The following is a 23,870-nucleotide window of genomic DNA, read 5'->3' as shown; positions in this document are numbered from 1 at the left end:
AAATAATTGTGTCATTTGGAGGGGCTGGCTATAGGGACTCCCCGTATTCGAGCAGAGATTTTTTTCACCTAGTATAGGGCCACAAAACAGACATCATGTTATGAGAATCAGGTACTTAACAATCAGACTTGCTTTATTTATAAGACTTGCAGCATTTAACATCTTTTTTCCTGTGCCTGCATCAAAGGAAAAAAATGCAATGTGGGAACTTGCTTCTTTTTGTTTTGGGGAATGCAGTGGTATATTATAAAAATGCACTTGCTTTTTTGTTTTATTACTACTATTTCACAGATATGTATTGAATAATGAGGTAGGGGCTTCCTTCATGCAGAAGTTGTCCAGAGGCAGGCTAAATCGTCCAACATTGTCCAGTTCAGCACACTATTAGCCACCAAGTTCATACAAAGTTCATTATGTTCAATGGAAAATAAGGGCCCTGTTTACTAAGGTGCATTAGTGCTTTTAGCACACCTACACTTAGTGCGCGTGCTAATCATGTAGACACCTATCGGGATATTGTAGGCACTTACATGGTTAACGCACGTTAAAAATGTTAACGTGCCTATAACGCTGCATAGTAAACAGGGCCCTAAATCTGTTGACTCAGGCTGCTTGCTATGTGAATATCCATCACTATTTCATTATTGATACCAAGTATTACATATTATGGGCTGTCTTTTTTATGTATGGTGTACAGCGCTGCGTATGCCTTGTAGCGCTATAGAAATGATAAGTAGTAGTAGTAGTAGTATTGTTATTTGAATATTTTTACTGCTGTAATTGTCTATTGCTCATGTTTAATTTATTCTTATTGTATACTGCCTTGAGTGAATTCCTTCAAAAAGGCGGCAAATAAATCCCAATAAATAAAGGGCAGACTTTTAAATGTTCGGTTGGGTATATATGGTAATCTCATCTTTGTTAAATGTTTCAGACATATCCATCTACTTGCTTCCATGATATAATTGAATTCTATTATTCTATCTCACTGTATTTTCAAATGTAAGACATTGAACCCGAGTTTGCTTGGGATACCTTTGCATGCATGACTAGGGACACAAACATACACTTATTTATTCAATATCACAATTCCTCATGTATGGCCAGAAAACACATTTTAGGGTGGATAGTGTTCACAATGAGCTCCTTTTATTGTCAACCAAATAGAAGAGATGAGTTTTCGGTTTTGGCAAAGTATAAGCAGGGCCGGTTCTAGGGTTTCTGGTGCCCTCCTGCAGCCTATTAGTCGGCGCCCCTACCCATCCAGGGGTGGGATCACTATGGCTCTGCCCCTACAGTAGTCACACCCACAGTAGCCACATCCCTTTTACCACCCATGCCATCATTGAAAATATTACACCAGTTTAAAAGAAAAATAACTTGTGTTTTTTTTATTTCATTATAAATAATTTCTGTAAGCTGTTACAGCTCCAGTTTACCCAAAATGACACAAACCAAATTAACATACAGACCAGGAATTTGGAGAACAGACAGTCTTGCTGACTCTGAAAAACAACGTGTTATCAAAAACTCAGAACCTAACAAACAGATCCCTATTCAGACACTTGGCCTTGTGGTCACACATGCAGAACAGAGATAGACCCTCTTCAAATTCTTCAAAAATTAACCTGAAATCCTAAGAAGTTAGACTCTGCATGCAGCACAATACCAGATAAAAAAACAGAAACACATTGCTATATATTGCAAAATAAGACAGCAGATGTAGATTCTCAAAGTGGACATATTCCAAACACTAAAATTAAAATAAATTGATTTTTTTTCTACCTTTGTTGTCTGGTAACTTTATTTTTCTGATCATGCTGGCCCAGTATCTGATTCTGTTGCTCTCTATCTGTTCCCTTAACTCCATTTCCAGGGCTTCCCTTCCATTTATTTATTTACTTTCCTCCTTTCTTCTTCATTTCTTGCCCTACATCCATAAGTAAAAGCTGGGTTCTCCGTAGATTGGAGGAGGTATAGGGTGGATCCAGCTTCTGCCTATTTTCTCCATCCATGTGCAGTTTTTCTCCTCTCTTCCTTTTCCCTCATCCCATCTCCTTCCTCTCTCTTCCCTCCTCTCCATCCATGTCCAGTATTTCTTCTCTTCCCCTTCCCTCTCCTCTATCCATATCCAGCATTTCTCCTCTCTCCCCTCCATTCATGTTCCTCTCACTTCCTTTCTCTTCCCTCCCCTCCATCCATGTCCAACATTTCTTCTCTCTCCCTTCCCCTCCATCCATGTGCATCTGCTTCCTGTCTTCCCTCCCCTCCATCCATGTTCATCTCCTTCCTGTCTTCCCTTCCCTCCATCCATGTCCAGAATTTCTCCTGTTCTCCCCTGCCCTCCTCTCCATCCATGTCCAGCAACTCTCCTCTCTCCCCTGCCCTGCCCTCCATCCACCCATTTCCAGCAACTCTCCTCTCTCCCCTGCCCTCCCCTCCAGCCACCCATGTCCAGCAACTCTCCTCTCTCCCCTGCCCTCTTCTCTATCCATCCATATCAAGCAATTCTCCTCTCTCCCCTGCCCCCCTCCATCCATCCATGCCCAGCAATTCTCCTCTCTCCCCTGCCCTCCCCTCCATGTCCAGCGATTTCTGCTCTCTCTTTGGGCCCTGCCCTCCCCTCTATGTCTAGCAATTTCTCCTCTCTCTCCTGCCCTCCCTTCCTATCCATGTCCAGCGATTCTCCTTTGCCTCAATCATCCCTTCCCATCTATGTCCAGCGATTCTCCTCTGTTCTCCCCTTCCACTCCCATCCATGTCCAGCGATTCTCCTTTGCAGCGGCCGCATCAGTGAAAGCACTGCTTGTCTCTAGCCTTCACTTTGTTCCCTCTCAGTGTCCTGCCCTTGCGGAAAGAGGAAATTATGTCAGAAGAAGGTGGGACATTGAGAGGGAATGAACTTAGGGAAGGCTAGAGACGAGTAGTGCTTTCATTGACTCGGCCGCAGCAACTGAGGTAAAAGATTTAAACCCCCTAGGGCAGCGCAGGAACAAAATGAGGGCTGTTGGGGAGCTGAGGTAAGTGGCGGTAAGCATGGCTTGTGACGCCCTCCAGAGGTCGATGCCTCCCCTGCCATGCTTACCTCACTTACCGGGTTGCGCCGGCCCTGAGTATAAGTCATCAAAGGAACAAACTATAAGAAAACCAATGTTCTGCATTAAGGACTTATAGTCCATTTAGTTGTCTCAACAAATGAGAGATCTGCATGAAACAAAATATTTATTTTTATTTTGATTTATAAAACCACTTCTCCCTGAAACATGCCTAAAAACAGAATAATCCATTTGTGTATCTGAAATGTAAATTTCTACAAAACAGATGAAGATGTGATTCCATGTGCCCCAATGATAGTTTAATTGTACTTCCATTTAGCTTCAATATATTCCATCATCTTTATAACACCAGACCAGGCTTTCCAAGGCAGATTACAAGTTAAGATGAACCCATCAGGAAACAGGATATCTTCCTCACTGAAATTTGGCCATCTGTAATAGAACAGTGTAAAACAAATGAACACAAAATACAGAGATTATAACTGCTTTTATTACCAGCTACAATAATTTTTAAGCTGCTTTAGTGAAATTCAAGTTTTATGTCAGGATATTTATATCTAGATATGGAAGCTTTTAAACAAATTAAAAAGCTGTCATTAAGTAAAAAACAAAAACTTTTGTCCTCCACCTTTTAAGGCACTGCCTGCCTAGCCAACTGGAACAGGTTTAGACTTTTTACTGATGGATCACGTATAGGCAAGTCCATTATTTCTTATAATCTTTGGCTATTGTTTTCAATAGCGTTTGCTATTGTGTTGGGTGAACGAAAACGGCCTCAAGCTCCGCCTACTGCTTTGAAACTCCGCCTACTGGCTTCAGCTCATATAACGGACTAGCTAGGTTAACTTCGTCGTCGTCTCGTCTCCTCTCCCTCTGCGTCCCGCCTTGCTGAAAACAGGAAGTTGCGTCTGAGGAGAGGAGAGCGCAGCAGCATGTCCGATCTGAAACTGGAGTCGGTTGACGAAGCAGGCAGGCAGCATCTATGCAGTAATGCTCAGTAAAAATATGCAACGGTACCCATGTAGTTGCTTTACAAATATCTATGGGGGGAACTCTGTGAAGATGCGCTTTTGTACTACCCATAGTACGGAAGACAATGAACCATGTCAATGATGTCATAAGGAATCTGCAGTTTTAAAGGATGCATCCATTATGACAAAGTACTGATTGAGGCAGATATCGCTCCCGTTGAGAAACAAATAGCTGAGATGGCGGCCTGGAGATGTTGTACGAGTTAATTAAGTGGTAAGTGCTCGCACACAATCTAAATTGGACAAAATACTGGAAGTATTATGGATTGATTTAAATAAAATGGAGCCACCACTTTAGGAACACATTTTGAGGTGTGGTCAAAAGGAGTATCTTATTATGCAGTATTTGAGTATATATATGGTTCGTAGTGTACCAGCGCTTGACTCTCACCAGTTCGGTGTGCTGAAGTGATTGCAATCAAAAAGAGCTTTTTCCATGTGATATATTTTCATCGACGCCGCACTTGCGTTCTGTTTGGGGCTGATGCAGCAAGACTTATACCAGGGAGATTTATGATAGAAGTCAACCATGTGCCCGCATGTACCAGTCCAGCAACAACATAGGTCACCTGATGTACTGGCACATGCGTGTGGCATCTCCACGTGCAGCCAGATCCAAGGAGGTTAGATTCAAACCTCCTTGGCCAGATCGCAATGCTCAAGGTAACCTCCTTGGATATGCTACATTTGGAGGTTGCCACACCCATTCGCCGGTCGTTTCTCCTTGCGTCAACTTGGGCAGAGAGTTCAAGTGTGGCAGGGCTGAATTATTGATGCGAGGATAGAACTTGTTGCACAGTTTCTTTTTGCCACCAAAGTTGTAAGTGTTAAATAATGCACTGGAAGTTATTTTTTTTTTTAATTCTCGCTGGTTGTGTAGTTAAGGGCAGACTAGGGGCCAGCATAGGTTATAGAACATGAAATTAAGCTGCTTTGAATATAACTTAACTCATACAACTCCTTAGGCTCAAACAAATAATATTTTTTAAATTTTCGCTTAATGCAGTTTAAAAACAGTTCTACACAAAAAATATTTTTGTATATCAAAATGTGCTCAGTCTGTGCCTGGTGCAACCATTACATCCCCACAGGGCCGCCAAGAGACTGGGCCGGGCCCCCTCCACCCACCACTGGGCCCTCTCTCCACCCCCGGGCCCTCTGCACTGACCTTAAGCGCCTCACCTTCGAAAGCGCAGCAAACAGCAGCAGAAGTTACGTCAGGCAAGGGCGGGACACAGAAGGAGTGGTCTGCCGCTGTTTGCTGCGCTTTCGAAGGTGAGGCGCTTAAATTCAATGCCAGGGAGCGACGGCGCCGGGCCCCCCCTGGAGGCCTGGGCCCGGGGAATTTTGTCCCCCCTGTCCCCCCCTCTTGGCAGCCCTGCATCCCCAGGGAGAATATGTGGTCATGTCACAGTTGGAACCATCACTGCACATTCGATGTTCTGCCTCCTTAAATGTATTTACATACATCCAGACCAGATATAAGGCCTTCACCATAAATGAGATAGTATAGTAAATTTAATTTATCACATTTTCATGTTTGTTGACAAAACATTGCCCAACCTTCTTAGACCCTACTAGCTCATTCCTATACTCAGTGGTGTGCTGGAGCAGGCTCTCACAGGCTCGCAAGAGCCGGTTGTTAAGTTTTTAAGAATTTTGGGAGCCGGTTGTTAAAGTAGGGCCCTCCATGGCTACTTTAACAACTGGCTCCCAAAATGTGGGCTTGGGCCCCCTGCTGAATTCTCTTTTACTTTGCTGGTGGAGATGGTGAGCCCTGCCAGCCAAGTAAATAGACTACTGCTGGTCCCCGCTCCTTGTTTCCAGCTCTGGGCAGCAGGCTGGGACTTCTCCAGCATGTGAGAGAAGTTCCAGCATGCTGCTCAGAGCAAGACGTTGGGAATGGTGGCAGTCCATTTAGTGGTTGCCAGCAAAGGTATGCCTAGCGTGCCCGCACGAAGGGAGGGAGGAGAGAGAGGCAAGTGTTTCTCCCCCCCCCCCCCCCCCCCCCGGCCCTTCCAACTGCAGAGCTGGCTACGTCCGGAGAAAGAGCCTGTTGTTAAAAATTTACCAGCACACCCCTGCCTACGCTAAATATATGGAGGTACATGCATATTCAGTGACACTATTATAACTATCCCCACAAACAAAACAACCAAATCTGTCCAAAACAATGCACAGCAAATATTATTATAATCACTTCCCTTAAGGATATCTCGTGCTCTTGTTTGTGCTCAAAACATACTCGTACATTCATCCATTCTTTCTCTCAATTTCAGTACTTGTTCCCTTTAACTCTGGCCGAGTTTCACACACACTCGGCCAGAGTTAAAGGGAACAAGTACTGAAATTGAGAGAAAGAATGGATGAATGTACGAGTATGTTTTGAGCACAAACATTGAGCCTGCAAATTGGTGGGAAAATGTGGGATACAAATGCTACAAATAATAACTTAGCCAACTAAATAAAAGGTCTATTTTATATGAATGGTGACAAAGTTACTGCTTATCTGGATTGTTAGTTTTGTTCAATAAAAAAATTATTACTTCATTATTTTTGTCTGTTTCCAAAATTAACAATAAAATATAGTATAAAATTACTTAAATAATTGGCAAAATGCCTCACAAAACAAAAAAGTCTTTAACTGTTTTGTAAACATTGGTAATGACACAGTCTGATGCATTTCTAATGGAAGCACATTCCATGTGATCACTCCTGCTACCTGAAATATATGTGCACGATTTTTCAGCAAGATGAACAGAAGGCACATCCAAAAGTTTACATCCCTGAGATCTCAATTCCCTTGAAGGCTGATAGACCTTAAGGCTCAGAGCCATGATTAAAGGAACTTCACTCTGTTGGGCTTTAAAAACCACCAACAAAATAGGCAACCAGTGAAGCTTTTGCAGTTGGGGAGTCACGTGTTCAACCCTATTCGTACTCCCAGTTAACCGAGCAGCAAAGTTTTAGGTTACCTGTAATGTCCTTAAAGCTTTTTGTGGAAGACCACAAAAGAGAGCGCTGCAGTAGCCCAGATGGGGCAGAATATAACTCTGCATTACTGACTGAAAAATTTCCACAGAAAACAAACCTTTAAGTCTCGCTACCAACCATATTTCAAAAAAACTCGACTTTAATAAAAGCAAAAATTTGTTGCTTAAACGACAAAGCAGTATTCAGAATCACTCCTAAGCTTTTCACTGTCTAATATAGGCAGGGATATGTTTTCAAACTGAAAAGTGGAAACCGGGCATCTTTCACCGGAACGGGATAATGACAAAATTTAAGGCTTTCCAATGTTCAAAGAGAGCGAGTTTGTATTCATCCAGATCAGTATCACTCTAAGATAAAATACAATTCATTTACCCCTTCCCCAATATGCGATGAAACAAGAAAATAAATATGAAGATCATCAGCATTTAAATGATAACTAATGCCCTACCCCATCAACAGTTTACATACTGGAACCATAAACAAATAAAAGGGCAGATGATGGAGAGCCTTGTGGGACTCGTGACTTCACAGACATCTCTTGCTTCTAATACAAAGTCCAGGGCTTGTCCTGATGTGATGAGGTTCTTGCAGGGGGTCATACACCTCAGCCTTTCTCAGAGGGACCTATTTAATCCTGTGTTCTGAGTGGACCCTCTGCGCCTCCTCCCCCCCTTTTGAGCCTTTGATGCGTGTTTGTAATGAGTTTTTCTTGGGCAGACTGGATGGACTATAGAGGGGTTTTTTTATCTGCTGTCATTTACTATGAGGCTTGTTTTCAAAGAACATAGACTTACAAAGTTACATGGTGTTACTATAGGCACTATGTTCAGCCAAATTGACTTTCTGTAAGGATCCTTACCTGTCTTTTTGGAGCACACTATTTTGATGCAGACTATTCCATCTTTTTTTTTTACTCAAGGTGATCTCTTCTTCTCATTCAGGTGGTGGTTCTGTCAGCCTTGAAGAAGTGGTTCTGACTCCTTTTTTTTTTTTGTTATTTCTATTTTGCTCACACCTTTTTCAGTAGTAGCTCAAGGTGAGTTACATTCAGGTACACTGGATATTTCTCTGTCCCAGGAGGGCTCACAATCTTGGTTTGTACCTGAGGCAATGGAGGGTTAATTGACTTGCCCAAGATCACAAGGAACAGCAGTGGGATTTGAACCAGCCACCTCTGGGTTGCAAGACCGGTGCTCAAACCACTAGGCCGCTCCTCCACTCCTTCAACAAGATCCATAAGCTAGATGTGCAGACAGGGGTGTTAGGCTATTTGAAGGTGACTAGTCCCTTTCAGAAGTCAGACAAGCTCTTTGCCCTGTTTCAGGGGTTGCACAAGGGGGAGGCCACATCCAAGGCCTCCATAGTGTGCTGGATTAAACTTGTAATTGAAGCAGCCTACATAGTGAGATGCAAGGTTGTTGTGGTGGGGGCTGCAAGCTCATTGTTCTGAGCCCAGGCAGTATCCTTGGGATAGGCTCAGGTCATTCCACAAAAAGTTATCTGCTGACTGACAACTTGGTCATTGCTGCATTCCTTTGTACAGCATTACAAAATAGTCATCCTTGCCAAACAAGATACAGCCTTTGGCAGGGCACTCATTCTTGGGGCCTTGTCTTACCTCCTACTGTTAAGGGACTGCTATTGTACATTCCTTTGGTGAGGACTGGTTTAATGGGACAATGGGGCCTGCCCTGGAACTTCTGTATTAGAGATTGTTCAGGGTTTTCATTCTGTTCTTTCTTTGCATGAAGTAGGGAATTTATGGTTATCCTATATAATAATCGTATATAAAAATTCTCACCTTCAACGTTCTAACCTGCCTGGGACCGTGGCTCCCTCGGAGGTGGTCTGCTAGGCAGTTTAGAATGCACTGACGTCAGTGATGTCACTGACAGCTGATTCCAAGGCAAGGGGAGGAGTAGGGAAACACGCGGAGCGTGTTTCCTTACTCCTCCCCCTGCCTGGGAAACAGCTGTCAGTGCCCCCCCCCCCCTCGACGCAACACCCAAGCCCCTGCCCTGCAAAACCGCGAGCCAGGCAAGGGGGAGGAAAAAGCCAAAAAAAGATTTTTAACCTGAAACGCAGCTCCGTAGACAGTCATCTGGCATTGGCTGTCGTCACTGCAGCCGCTCCGCCTCTCCCCTCCACGTCACAGCCCCTGCAGGAAGACCCCGGAGAAGCGCAGCAACGTCAGAGGGGAGAGGAGGAGCGTCTGCAGAGATGACAGCCAATGCCAGATGGCTGTCTACGGAGCCGTGTTTCAGGTTTAAAATCTTTTTTTGGCTTTTTTTCTTTTTGTACTGGCCACTGCTTCTCAACAAGAGACGCAGCAGCGGCTGGACAGCGTTAGTATTGGCGGCTGCGGGTGGCGAGGGGGTTGATGTGCCCGAGGGAGGGGTAGGGGCTTGGGTGATGTGCTGGGGGGGGGGGGTAGGGGTTTGGGTGATGCGCCAAGGGGGGAAGGGAGGGTCGCTGGACATGGGTGGCTGGAGGGGGTCAGGGGGAGGGGAGGGTCACTGGACATGGGTGGCTGCAGGGTGAGGGGAGGGTCGCTGGACATGGATGGCTGCGAGGGGGCAGGGAAGAGGGAGGTGGGTCGCTGGACATGGGTGGCTACAGGGGGGCAAGGGGAAAGGAGGGGAGGGTCATTGGACATGGGTGGCTGCAGGGGGGCAGGGGAGAGGAGGGTCGCTGGACATGGGTAGCTGCAGGGGGGGAGAGGAGGGTTGCTGGACATGGGTGGCTGCAGGGGGAGAGGAGAGTCGCTGGACATGGGTGGCTGCAGGAGGAGCAGGGGAGAGAGGAGGGCCGCTGCACATGCGTGGCTCCAGGGGCAGAGGAGGGTTGGTGGGTAGGGGGTCCTAAGACCAGATGGGTGGCTGCAGGGGGGGCAGGGGAGACAGGAAGGACGCTGCAGGGGGGGATTACCTTGCTAGCGCCCGTTTCATTGCCTACAGAAACGGGCCTTTTATACTAGTTTAATTAATAATGTTCTGAATGGGTTAGCCCTACAGGGAAAGTTTTTTTTGGTCTGCATACTATACTGCTTAAGGAAAGCTAATACTGAAGGATTCCGGCAGGCACCAGACCTTACATTAGTGATGTTATTGGAAATGTTCAGCTTTCTCTATCTCCACCTGCTGGTCAGAAAGGGACTTACCCATTGATGTGAACTGGTCCAGTAGCACTCAAGGAAAGGAAATTAATAGGTATGAATACATTTCACCATTTGTTTTACTTTTAGCTCGTTCAGTGGTTTGGTTTACTAAAGCTTTTTTTTTTTTTCTTCTTCTTTTAGAATGGTGGTCAGGCCTTAAATCTGTTGGCTGATTTGCCTTATTGTTGTGTTCTTAAATTTGCTGCTATTCAGTTCTTTGCAGGCAGTGAAATATCTCTTATTAGATCAATGTAAGAATTTCCCAAGAATGTTAACTAGGCATCCTGATAGGTGCCAATTTTTCCATCCTTGCTTATGAAAAGCAGCTGAATTCAGTTTATTTTAATATCTTTTGAGCTTCTTACTCTTTTTTTTAAATAATTTTTAGAACAGGTTTGTCAAGAATGAAGGTTCCCTGAGTGCACATTGGTTCCTACAGTACACAATATCAAGATGAACTGTCCTTCAGAAGTGCTATAGGTGTCGGTGGAAGGTCACCAGACTGAGGAAACAGTTCTCACTTTGCTTCACTCCTCCTTCTCCAGAGCGCTGGGAAAGTACATTACAAAAAAGGAAGGGACCTATTCCATTTGAACAGTGGGAATACAAGACATGGATTTTGACTTTGAGTTTACTTATTTGAGAATCTTCTGATGAACTTGACAGCACTAAAAGAGAGGTTGAGAGATTTCAAGGTAAAGTAGAGTTTCCCCATCTGTGCAAACAGGTCATGGAACCCACTATAACACTTCATCTGCAAACACGCTCATTGAGTAAATCCAAAACAGAATGTAAACTAAAAGAACTTGGAAAGGGCCATGGAAGCACTTTATTTAGATGATGAGGTGTCTTTTTCATGCAACATGTCTTCAACATTTGTTAAAATAAAATAAAAATGTAGCAGAAGCGCTTTTCGGCCTTTATATAGACAAGCTATAATGGCTGGTTTAAAATTTATAAGCCAGACATTTAGAAAGAAGCTGAATTGGGTATCTTTTGTTCTAGAGCTAACTAGAAATCGAGCTATGAGTTATTTAGGGGGTCTTTTACAAAGTCGCACTAGCGTTTTTAGTTTGTGGTAAAAATCAGCTGGCGGTAAATGCTGAGACGCCCATTATATTCCTGTGGGCATCTCAGTGTTTACCGCCAGCTGATTTATTTTTATTTGTGCGACCTTAGGATGTTGTTTAGTTGTGGAAGGTTTTCTATTATGGCTATGTAATGAACGATAAGTTGATATATATTTTTTTGTACATTGCAATGAAGCCTTTTAGGGAAATTAGCAGTTTGTAAGTAGTATACTGATGATTTATTTCTGTTTATATTTTTGCTGTCTGAATTTAATATTCATTTTCCTTTCTTTTCTAGGATGCACTATAGAAGATGGAAGTGATGGACTAGGACAGATATCGCTGGAGTTCTTCAAAAAAATTGTTGGCCTTTCTTAGATGATGGTCACACCACCCAAGGGATGCACAGGCTCCATGTAGCCAGCTGGAATGGAACAGAACACCTACCTGCCTGAGAGGTTGTGGTACTTTTAAGTTTGTAAATTCTTGACTTGGTTCTTTTTTGTTCAGAATGCCTCATTCCTTTTAACAAAGTCATGAATGAGGCAGACTCTGGCATCTCCACCTACCTTATTTTTTTTTTTCTGTGCGTTTCAGAGCTTTGTGGTGCTTTGCACTAAGAAAACTAGTTCCCAGGAGTTACTGGTTTCATACATTTCAAGAAAACCGCTATTATCTTAACATTTTTCGGTGTGTGCAGCAGCGTCTCCAGTGGTGTGGCTTGCCCCACCACCGTCATTACTTCCTGCTTGTTCAAGCTGAAAAGCGTGCCAAGACTGAAGAAGGCTCTTTACTGCCTACTATCCCTCTGAACTGTGCTTTTCATCCTTATTGTTGGTAATATCTTATTTCAGAAGTGCTATTATCTTATCTTACCATATTTCACTTTGCACAGCAGCATCTCTGGCGATATTCAGTACAGCTGTAGTTCAGACTGTTGGTCCTAGGCCTTTGCCTCACAGCTTGACGTCGGTTGGAGTTCTTGGATCTGTGGACCAGACTGGGTTGAGCACGGAGTGCTGCTTCACTGTCCTAAGGATTGCTTGATAGTAGCCACTGTTGGAAATGGGCTACTGGGCTTGATGGATATTCGGTCTGACCCAGTATAGCGATGCTTATGTTCTTAACTGTATTGTGATCTGGTGCTAAAGCAAGCTAGACGACCAGTGTAGACCTTTCGGTAACAATTTCCAATGAGGACTCCAAAAATGAAGATGGGTTCATAGCCTCCTCCCTCGGGCCTAAGAGGCCCGGCTCTCCAGCTGTTTCAGGCCTGCCAGATAATGGGTCTTGGTAATAGGAGGAAGTGAATTTTTTTAACCATGTCCACAGGAGACATGAGAAGAGACTTTGGAAAATGCAATAGTCTCAAACTGAATCTCCTAATCTGGTTTTCCCAGGTACTCCAACCGATGATAGGTGTAGTCCCTGTGCTTAATAGAAGCCACTTCCAAGCTTTCCATAGTCTGAACTTTAGTTTTCAAAATATCGACATCCGAGATCTGTTGGCTAATAACCTGAGCTTGAGCAAGAGCAGCTTCAAAAATAATTCCAGTATCCTTTGAATTTTGCATCGTTAAGATCATAAAGGAAGAATGCATGCAGCTAATATTAGCCCATAGTGACTCCAAAGTCTCTGGGGCTGGTCTTTCAAGAACCTGCATTTCTAATTTGGAGTAGTTTGACTCTTAACTACGCACAGCTTCTTGCCCCAGTACGCTGGATGCAGGCTGTGGCAAAAGATCTCTCAGGGCCAGAGTGTCTATCGCAGCCGGCTGTCCCCCTCTGCTCGCCAAGCTCTGCCTTCAAACGGTGGTGAGAAACCACTGGTTGCAACACTGCTCCGGTGAAAAACCACTTTCAGATTGCACCAGTCATGAGTAGAAAGGAAGCAGAAAACAGCCTTGCAGTTACCCAAAACTGCTGCAATGTTGTGTGCCTCTTCGCTGGGGTAGGCCTTTGGTCTTGCCTCATCTGTTGCCCGTATTTCACCCCAGAAACTGGCCCAAAGAGAAAAGGTTCCACTGGAGCATCGGAACTACTGCAGGTACTAGAGAGCTGCACGGGACCAGGGATAGCGAGAATCCCATGAGGTTCTCCTCCAGGTCCGTGGGGATCCTATGGTCTTCCATGTTGACCATAAGAATATAATGGATGTCTCTACTGTTTGCGCACTCTAAAAAGTTAGCGTGCCTACAGTGCAGCTTAGTAAACAGTGCCCTTATTTATGACATTTCTATCCCAAATTAAACATGAATTAGCTTGAAATTGGGAGCATTTATTAGGAGCATTTAAAATCTTTTTTTTTTTTTTTTCCCCCCCTGTGCCTACATCAAAAGAAAAGGATGGCATGTGGGAATTTGCTCCTTTTTTTTTTTTTAACTTATCTGACAGCTTTTGAATTATTTGAAAGCTTCCCCTATGTAAACATCATGAAATAAAAAGTGAATATTATTAAAACAGCTTCAAAAATAACTTCTGGTAGAAACAGCACTCATAAAGGTTGTGTTTTGTGTTCTTTTTTTTCTACACTGTTCTGTACAATACAGTAATTAATGCATGGCCAAATTTCAGGGAGGATATCCTGTTTACTGATGGGTTTATCTTAACTGTTGTAATCTGCCTTGATAAGCCTGGTGTTATAAAGAATGGGACATAAAATTAAACTCTCCTTTCATTGGGGCATATGGAATCTCATCACTTTTGTACAAATGGATTATTCTGTTTTGAGCATGTTTCAGGGACAAGTGGTTTTCATAAGTCAAAATAATAAAAAATATTTAATGCAAATCTCTTGGGGGGTCTAGGATGGAGGAGATTAGGGGGACGGGTTAGATTCCTGTGGGGACAGGTGCGGATGGGTTATATTCCCCATGGGGACGGGCGGGGATGGGTTGGATTTCTGTCCCCTTTCAGCTCTCTAGCAGATAACCCTCTACTTCCACATAGTTTTTTTTACTGTGGTTCCCATCAGGGGCATCATGTCTTAATCCCTCCGGTGGTCATTTAGGGCACCCTTTTCTGATTTAGTAGTGATAAAAACAGGTCTAGACCAAATCGTTTAAATTGTAGTCCTGGACGTTTTGGTTTTGTTCCATTATGGCAGAAAAACATCCAAATGTTAGGGCACACTGCAGATGACCTGCATAGTTAAAATAGGTTTAAAAAATAGTGATTTGAATGTTTTGGCAAGCAAATCATCCAAATGCTACTTTGTGCCACTTTTTAAACGTTTTTCTCTTTCAAAAATGAGCCCCAGACTGTACATTAAATAGGTTGAATCAAGATGGTATCCCATCCTAACTGGTGGCCAATGTACTGAAGGTCTTCTGGAATAAGTGAGTCTTCCGACCTTTTTGGAACCTTTTGGTATGAGGGTTCAGCCCATGACAAGGGAGGATGATTATTCCAAAGAATGATGCCAAAAGAAGGCGCTCTGCCAAGTAGATTCCAGGTTAATCAAGCAAGGACTTGGAAAACCTAGACAATGGCCATTTATTGAATGAAGGAGAGAGAGGAGGCATATGGAATAGTAAGAGTGGAGAAATAGGGTAGTTGACTTTCGTAAAGAGCCTTGGGTGCAAGGACAAGGGTTTAAAATTGAATTCTGTGTCCTATCGAGAGCCAGTAAATGTGAATCATGAGAAGGGTGATATGGCCATGTTCCCTAGCATGACAAATAATCGATGCTGCCGTGTTTTGGATCATTTGAAGCCTCTTCACATTGTAATTAGGTAAACCAGCGTACGGTATATTAGAGTAATCAAAGCCCTATCATTGAGTCACACATGGCTCTTACCAGTGTTTTCTGCAGTTTTCAGCCTCTACTGACTTAGCAAATGAGGTGCCATAGTGAGTCTCTGCATATGATCATGTATCCCTTCGCATATACTTGAGATTCCCAGCCATAACTCGGAAAAGAACAAAGGTAAAATTAGAAGTTACTGTGGTATCAACATTTAGTGTGGTTTAAGCATACAGGAGCTGGCTGGCCACCAATAGCAGCACTTAACCAGGCAGTGTGTTTGAATATCATCTGACCACCATCGCACTGTCTGGCAGTGCTGAGTAGAGTCAGGGTCACAGACCTGATATACTGATTTTCTGTAATACAACCCAAAGCGGTTTACATATTCTTTGCTGTGTTCACAATCTAGGTTTTTGAACCTGGGGCAATGAAGGGTTACTTGCCCATAGTCACATGGAGCCATGGAGGGGCATTTTAGAAAGGGACGTCCACGTTTCGATTTGGGCGTCCTTGCAAAATGTCCCGATCCGGGGGGCGGGAAAACCAGTATTTTCAAAAAAAGATGGATGTCCATCTTTCGTTTTGAAAATACCATCGGGGACGTCCAAATCCTTAAATTTGGTCGTTCTTAGAGATGGACATCCCTAGAAATGGATGTTTCTGATTTTCGAAACCAAAGACATCCATGTCAGAAACGACCAAATGCAAGCAATTTGGTCGTGGGAGGAGCTAGCATTTGTAGTGCACTGGTCCCCCTGACATGCCAGGACACCAACCAGGCACCCTAGGGGGCACTGCAGTGGACTTCATAAATTGCTCTCAGGTACATAGTTCCCTTACCTTGTGTGCTGAGCTCCCCAAAACCCACTACCCACAACTGTACACTGCCATAGCCCTTATGGGTGAAGGCGGCACCGAGATGTGGGTACAGTGGGTTTTGGAGGGCTTGCTGTTTCCTCCACAAATGTAACAGGTAAGGGGGGTGGTGCTGGGTCAGCCGGTCTGACGTGCACTCGCCCACTAAAACTGTTCCAGGGACCTGCGTACTGCTGTCACGGACCTGAGTATGACATCTGAGGCTGGCACGACATATTTTGAAAGATGTTTTTTGAGGGTGGAAGGGGGTTAGTGACCATTGGGGGAGTAACAGGAGGTCATCCACGATTCTCTCCGGTGCTCATCTGGTCAGTTGGGGCACCTTTTTGTGCCTTAGTTGTAATAAAAACAGGTCCGGATGAAAACGTCCAAGTGTTCGTCAGGGACATCCTTTTTTTTTTCATTATGGGTCAAGGACGTCCAAGTATTAGGCACGCCCAAGTCCCGCCTTCACTACGCCTCTGACACGCCCCCTTGAACTTTGGCTGTCCCTGCGATGGAGTGCAGTTGGGGACATCCAAAATCGGCTTTCGATTATACTGATTTGGATGTTTCTGTGAGAAGGACTTCCATCTTCCGATTTATGTCGAAAGATGGGCATCCTCTTTTCGAAAATGAGCCCAATTGTGGTGGGGTGCAGTCAAGCCATCATGGAAGTTATGCAGGTTCCGACGGGGGTAGAAAAGACAGTCCTAACTTTGCCTGGTTATTATTCAGATACGGAACTAAATATTGGCCATACTTGCATAACATCCAGGTGCCAGCACAAACCTGGATATTCAATGCTGGTGTTGGACAGCCCAGCATTGAATATCTAGGTCTAATTTAATTGGTGGCAGCATCTAAAAAAATGCTGACCTGCGCTGGCTGAATATTGACCCATTTGTTTTTATGCAAAATAAAATATATTTAACTTGCACAAATTTGAATTATCTTGCATATGTAGTACAAAGTATCAGAAACTTTGCTGCAGAATTTTTTAACTTGTCACAGAATCTACCCATGAACTGCAATAGGAAACCAGAAATTGTAATTATTACTTATTATGCACTGTTTGTAGGAATTAGTGAAAATCATGTTCGTTTTTAACTGATAAGACACCAAACATTTAATGTAGCATCATAGGCACTGACTCTGTGGGGGCTCGAGCACCCCCAATATTTTGAGGCCCAACATAGAAAACAACAGAGGCTGGAGCTCTGTATGCCACCACTGGCCTAGCACAGTGCAAAAGGCACTTTCAAAATTCATGGCCGACAGCAGCACTGTTGCTGCTTGCTTCTCTGCTCTGAGTGTCCCTGCTTGGCCCAACACTGAAGTCGTTATAAAAAATCCCAGAGGGATGAGACTCCAGAGCGTAGTACGTGCAGCTTGCAAGAATGAGGCAGATGACATGAGCCAGTACAGATTTGCAGCACAGCCAATGGGAAGAGTGCAGCAGGCAGAAGCCAGTATTCTAGCTTCCCACCTCCCAGAAGAGTCCCGATAGACGTTGACTGCTCCTCCTTCCACATCCATGCTTGACTGTGCCGTGGCACAAGGTACATTTTTTTTCCTCGGTAGGGAACAGTGTGGGCAATATATACATTAATATTGCTATTAATGCATTAATATTTTATCGCTGACACTCCCCCCCCCCCCCCCTTCCGCTTTTACATCTAAAAGCCAGCAGGGCTCTTTTTCTCTTCTATGCTCCTTGTCTTCCTGTCGTGCAGGGCCGGGCTCTGACTTGAACTGCCACAGTGCAGGAAGTTGGATAATGGCTCAAGTATCTAAAGAGCCCAGCCATACAGGGGGAGACAAAGAGCGCTGTGGAAGAATAAAAAATCTGGAGCCTGCCCTGAGCCCTGCTGTAGATGTAAACGCGGGGAGAAAGGGGAGAGAATCTGGATGAAGGCTGTGGAGGGGGAGAATATTGGGTTGTGTTCAGCAACCAGTGGCGTATTTAAACAAGGTGCATCAGAAGTGGCACACCTCATGTCAGACCCGGTCCCTGTCCCCAACTGAAAATCCTGTCTGCTGCAGTCAAGGAGGTTGACTGCAGTTTTCACCTGGGCAGTAGCAGCACTGCTCATAGGCTGCCCGTGGCCTGTACCGGGACTGAGGGACAGGATTGTTCAGGGAGAAAGTCTCGATGCAGGTCGTGGGCAGCCTATGAGTAGCGCTACCACTGCCCAGGTGAAGACTGCCCTTGGGGGCAGGGGAGATGCACCTCCTGTAAAAATGTTCTGGCTACACCCTTGTCTGCACCCCAATCATTTTGAAAAGTTGGCTTCTATGTGTAGCACAATGCACTGTTCTGCCACCAACAGTACATTCCTACTGGGGAAATCTTAAACTGAGGTGTTTGAAGTCTATGGATTAAACTGTGATTAGCACTCCACATTTCCTCATCTAAAAGCCAGCCTCTGCAAAGTTACTAAAGTTCAGATTACAGATGAATACAGATCAAAGGTATTTTCATAGCTTTTGGAGATTATTTTGTCAAGTTGGCTGTTAAGAGTAGACAGAAAATGTTCTCAATAAATTGATCTAGTTTAGACACTATCTGCCGGATTCTATATAGCGTGCCTAGAGATCCATGCCGATTTCTAGGCGTATTCTACAACAGTGCACATAACTTAATTGGCTTAACAAGCCAATCAACATTGTTAACAGCACTTAAACAATAACAAGCACTAATTGGCAATAATTAGAATTTACGCGCCCAAATCCCTAAGCGTATTCTGTAACACAGCGCACCTAAATTCTAATGTGCACATCCAAAAAGGAGCATGGTTATGGGTGGGGAAATAGGCATTCCATGGGCATTCCAAAATTGACACGCTCTGTTACAGAATCTATGTGCAGGGATTTACACTATGTTTTTGTTGGTATAAATGGGTGTGCATAGTTTTAGGCACAATGAGGTCCGTCTAGGCGTATTCTATATACCATGCAATCTAAGCATTTCTTATAGAATACGCCTAGGTGGAATTGTTTACCACGTGGATTTTTTAGGCACCACATATAGAATTCTTCCTTATCTGCCAGATTCTATATAATGCACCTAGATGTCCACACCAGTATCCAGGCGTATTCTATAACAACATGCGTAACTTAATTGGTTCAACAAGCCAATCACATTGTTAACAGCACTTAACAAGCAATAACAAGTACTAATTAGCAATAATTAGAATTTATGCACCCAAATCCCTAAGCTTATTCTGTAATGCACTGCCCCTAAATTCTAAGGTGCACAGCCAAAAAAGTGGCATGGTTATGGGCGGGGAAATGGGCAATTCGTGGGTGTTCCAAAATTTACGCGCGTCGTTACAGAATTTGGCCCAGTGTGCATAAATCTACCCACAGGGATTTACACCACATTTTCATTGGTGTAAATGGGTGCACATAGTTTTAGGCACAATGAGGTCAGCCTAGGCGTATTGTATATACTGTGCGTAAATATAAGCGGTTCTTATAGAATATGCATAGGTGGAATTGTTTACCGTGTGGATTTTTTTAGGCACCATATATAGAATCCCCTCTTATCCAACTATTAACTGGGACAGTTCATAGTAATGAAATTAAGAAATTGTTGAAATTTAGTAGGTAGTTCCAGAATTTTGAAATAAACTTGTAGAAGTACAGAATATACTTTTCGATATTCTTCTTTATTTTTTTCTGAAATGGATTGTACAGCAAGTATTTGCACTTTTATACTCCTGATTGCTTCCCACTCTTGCAGGCTTGTTGTTTTCAGTATTCTTTCTATCACATGATGTTTACACAGTAGGTCTTAGCAGGGCATTTTGCCCAACAGGGCTTGTGTTTTTTGTCTTTGCTCAATCCTCTGTTCATGTAAACTAACTAAAGCTTCACAGAGTTACATTTAACAGAGTGTTTCTGTCAAATTCCAGCGCTAGAACAGGATTTCTCTTTCACATACATACACAAACTCCCTCCCTCCCAAGCAATGATATAGCCAGACCCAGTGTTTTGGATGAGCCCTTCCACTCCCTCCCCCACCTTCCCATAGATATAAAAAAAAAAAATTACAGGTTTTTTTTTCACCAACTTCACATCCAACATATCTTCCCTCTCTCCTCTGCAGCATCCTGGCATCTGTCCTCCTGTCTCTGAACCCCAGCCCTCCCTAGTGTACATTAGAGGTGGCCCTGAAACCTGCAATGATTCATTTTTGCTGCTTGTGCAGGCCCCACAGTCTTCCTCCATCTGCTGCATCCCACCAGACAGGAAACAGGCAATGATTTCAGTGAGGGTGGGATGCGGTAGAAGGAAGCCTGCGGGGCCAGTGCAAGCAGCAAAAATGAATTACTGCAGGGGAAGCCGGGGAGGGTCGGGGTTCAGAGACAAGACGGCAGATTCCGGGATGCCACACAGGAAAGAGAGAAGAGAGCAGTGTGGTGCTGCCGCTGGGTGGGCTTGAGCTAAGAATAGGTGGGCCTGTGCCCACCCAGGTTCACCCGTAGCTATGCCACTGGGGTGTTGGGTGGAGAGGAGAGAGCTAGAGAGATGCTGAAACATATGGGAAAGATGCTGAGCCATGTTGGGCAGGGAGAATGGTAATGGGAGAAACTGGACACGGGGAGGAATAGGAACACAGAAGAGAGATAATGGGCATGGAGGAACATAGGAAAAGGGACATAGAACGGCAGTGCTGGGCAGGGAGAGGGTAGATACACAGAAGAGCAATGCTGAACTTCCTGGGGGAGGGTGGGTACAAGGTAGGGACACAAAAGAAATGCTGAACCTGGGGAAGCATAGGGACATGGAAATAGGAGTGATGTTGGATATGGGGGGGGGGGGGGGGGGTAGGGACTCTTGTATATAATAAATGTAAACTGCTTTGATTGTACCACAGAAAGGTGATATATCAAATGCCTTACCCTTACATTGGACAGGGGAAGGGAGATGCTGAACACAGGGGCAAGATAGGGATAAGGACAGGGACATAGATGGAAGATGGATTATGGATATGGAGAGAGAGGAAATGTCAAATGGACAGAGGACCAGGTAAGAAAGTTAAGAGACGACAGAGGAAAGTCGAAACCAGAGATGGGACCAATAAAATGTTTTTAAAAATCACATGCCTAGACAACAAAGATAGAAAAATAATTTTATTTTCAGTTTGGTGATTAGATGATGTCAGGTTTTGCATTTTACAACTGCCAGAGCTAATGTTTGACATGGTGAGGTCCATGGCAGAAATTTGGGAAGAGCCCCCAAAGCTCTCTACCACGCTGTGTATTTTTAAGGTTTAGGCAGGCTTGGGGCTCTCTCTGACCAGGGAGTCATGGACAATTGCTCTGGTTGCACCCCCTCCCAACACTACCCCTGATATCTCTGTTTTGTGCAGAGTACACTCTCATGGATCTTCCTCCACCCCCATCCCGCTCTCTGTTGGAGTTCCCCAGGGATCTGTCCTTGGACCCCTTCTTTTTTCAATCTACACCTCTTTCCTGGGCTCCCTGATCTCATCTCATGGTTTCCAGTATCATCTTTACGCTGATGACACCCAGCTGTATCTCTCCACACCAGACATCACTGCGGAAACCCAGGCCAAGGTATCGGCCTGCTTATCTGACATTGCTGCATGGATGTCCAACCGCCACCTGAAACTGAACATGGCCAAGACCGAGCTTATCGTCTTTCCACCTAAACCGACTTCTCCTCTTCCTCCGCTCTCGATCTCAGTTGATAACACCCTCATCCTCCCCGTCTCATCCACCCGCAACCTCGGAGTCATCTTCGACTCCTCCCTCTCCTTCTCTGTGCATATCCAGCAGACAGCCAAGACCTGTCGCTTCTTCCTCTTCAACATCAGCAAAATTTGCCCTTTCCTCTCTGAGCACACCACCCGAACTCTCATCCACGCTCTCATTACCTCTCGCCTTGACTACTGCAACCTACTCCTCACTGGCCTCCCACTTAATCATCTATCCCCCCTTCAATGCATTCAGAACTCTGCTGCACGTCTTATATTCCGCCTGAACCGACATACTCATATCACCCCTCTCCTCAGGTCACTTCACTGGCTTCCGATCAGATACCGCATACAGTTCAAGCTTCTCCTTCTTACCTACAAATGCACTCAGTCTGCAGCCCCTCATTGCCTCTCTACCCTCATCTCCCCTTACATTCCCGCCCGAAACCTCCGCTCACAGGACAAATCCCTCCTCTCAGTACCCTTCTCCACCACCGCCAACTCCAGGCTCCGCTCATTCTGCCTCGCCTCACCCTATGCTTTGAATAAACTTCCCGAGCCTTTACGCCAAGCCCCCTCCCTACCCATCTTCAAATCCTTACTCTCAAAGCCCACCTCTTCAATGTTGCTTGCGGCACCTAACCTTTATACCTTTCAGGAAATCTAGACTGCCCCAATCTGACGACCCCTACTTGACTGTTTGTACATTTGTCCTTTAGATTGTAAGCTCTTTGAGCAGGGACTGTTCTTCTATGTTAAATTGTACAGTGCTGCATAACCCTAGTAGCGCTTTAGAAATGTCAAATAGTTAGTAATAGTAGTAGTAGTTGTGCAGTACAGGGGGAATTTTATCATTTTTTCTTTCTCGTGTGTTTTGCAGGGTCTGACTTCTTAGGGTTTCAGTTTAATTTCTGCCTACATGTTTGTATGTCTAGTTTGCAGTCACTTATTTTGTATTTGGTATTTGTGCTCTGTATGTATGACCAAGGCTATATAGCTATTTGTAGTAATTCTGGCTTGTTCAGTTTTCCCAATCGATGTATTGATGTTTCAAGGCCCACAGTAATATGTAGAGCACTGCCTTTCATAGATAGGGTCAGTGGTGTGCTGGTAAATATTTAACAGTGGCCTCTTTCTAAAAAAAAAACAACAACAAAAAACAACAACAACCTGTATATATGTACATAACTTTATTATACATTTTATTGGTACAAAGGATAGGTGTAGCAACCGATTTACAAATAATGTAAAATAAATATGTAAATAAAACGCATGAATAGAGACATAAACGTAGTGGAAAACAACAGTAACAATAACCATTAAGATAAATGTCTCACAACTTAATAAATACTATCTAGCAGGTAATGGTGTGCTATGCTGCAGTACGTTTCTGATAGGGCATAAAGAACAAATCCAAGTTAGAAATATTAAACAAAACACTCACATTAGGGTAAGAAACCATCACTAAGGGGTCCTTTTACTAAGTTGCGCTCAAAAGTGACCAGCGGTAGTTTTAATGCATGGGTTTCCGGCTGCGCTTCAGCCACTATTTACCACACTCATAAAACCCCATGTTTTCAATGGAGGCAGTAAATGGCCATGCGCTAATAATATTGGCATGAGGCCATTTACTGCCTGAGCCATTACCTCCTCCTATTTAGCAGGTGGTAAGGCTCACGTGCTACTCACACAGTAATCGGGAACATGTGGCAATGGCCATGTGCTGCCCATTACTGCTGGGCACCCCCCCCCCCCCCCCCCATGCTAGAGAATAACATTTATTTCCTGGGTGCAGAAAACGGCACACACTGAATACAATACTATCACCAGGGGCATAGCTAGGCGGGGGCATGGGCCCCCACAGATGTAACCCGGGCCCCCTCCACTTTTGACTCCCCGCTGCAAGGTACCTTTGCTAGTGGGGGTCCCCAACCCCCACCAGTCTTAGTCTTCTTCAGCGCCGGTCTCCAGCACGTTCGGTCACTTCACTGATCTGTGCTGTGAGTCCTGACGTCCAGCACGTTCCTTTAAGTGCGTGCAGGACGTCAGGACTCACAGCACAGATCAGCGAACTGAGCGAACTCGCTGGAGACTGGTGCTGAAGAAGACTAGGACTGGTGGGGGTTGGGGACCCCCAAAGCAAAGGCACCTTGCGGCAGCAGCGGGGAGGAGGTCAAAAGTGGCAGGGGGGATCAGAGGCGGCCGGGGGAGGCGGCTGGGGGAGGCAGGGT

At 44.6% G+C, this 23,870-nt stretch overlaps 1 long non-coding RNA gene across 1 annotated transcript; it reads left to right on the top strand.

Moving 5' to 3' along the window:
- The first annotated feature begins 3,942 nt into the window (after positions 1 to 3,942).
- On the top strand, positions 3,943 to 13,834 carry LOC115470227. Its single transcript, XR_003942142.1, has 3 exons — positions 3,943 to 4,301; positions 10,627 to 10,933; positions 11,607 to 13,834. It is a non-coding gene; the product is annotated as an uncharacterized LOC115470227 (long non-coding RNA).
- The last annotated feature ends 10,036 nt before the right edge of the window (positions 13,835 to 23,870 follow it).

This window comes from Microcaecilia unicolor, chromosome 5 (assembly GCF_901765095.1).
Source record: "Microcaecilia unicolor chromosome 5, aMicUni1.1, whole genome shotgun sequence".
NCBI lineage: Eukaryota > Metazoa > Chordata > Amphibia > Gymnophiona > Siphonopidae > Microcaecilia > Microcaecilia unicolor.
This window is presented reverse-complemented; position numbering and strand designations above follow the sequence as displayed.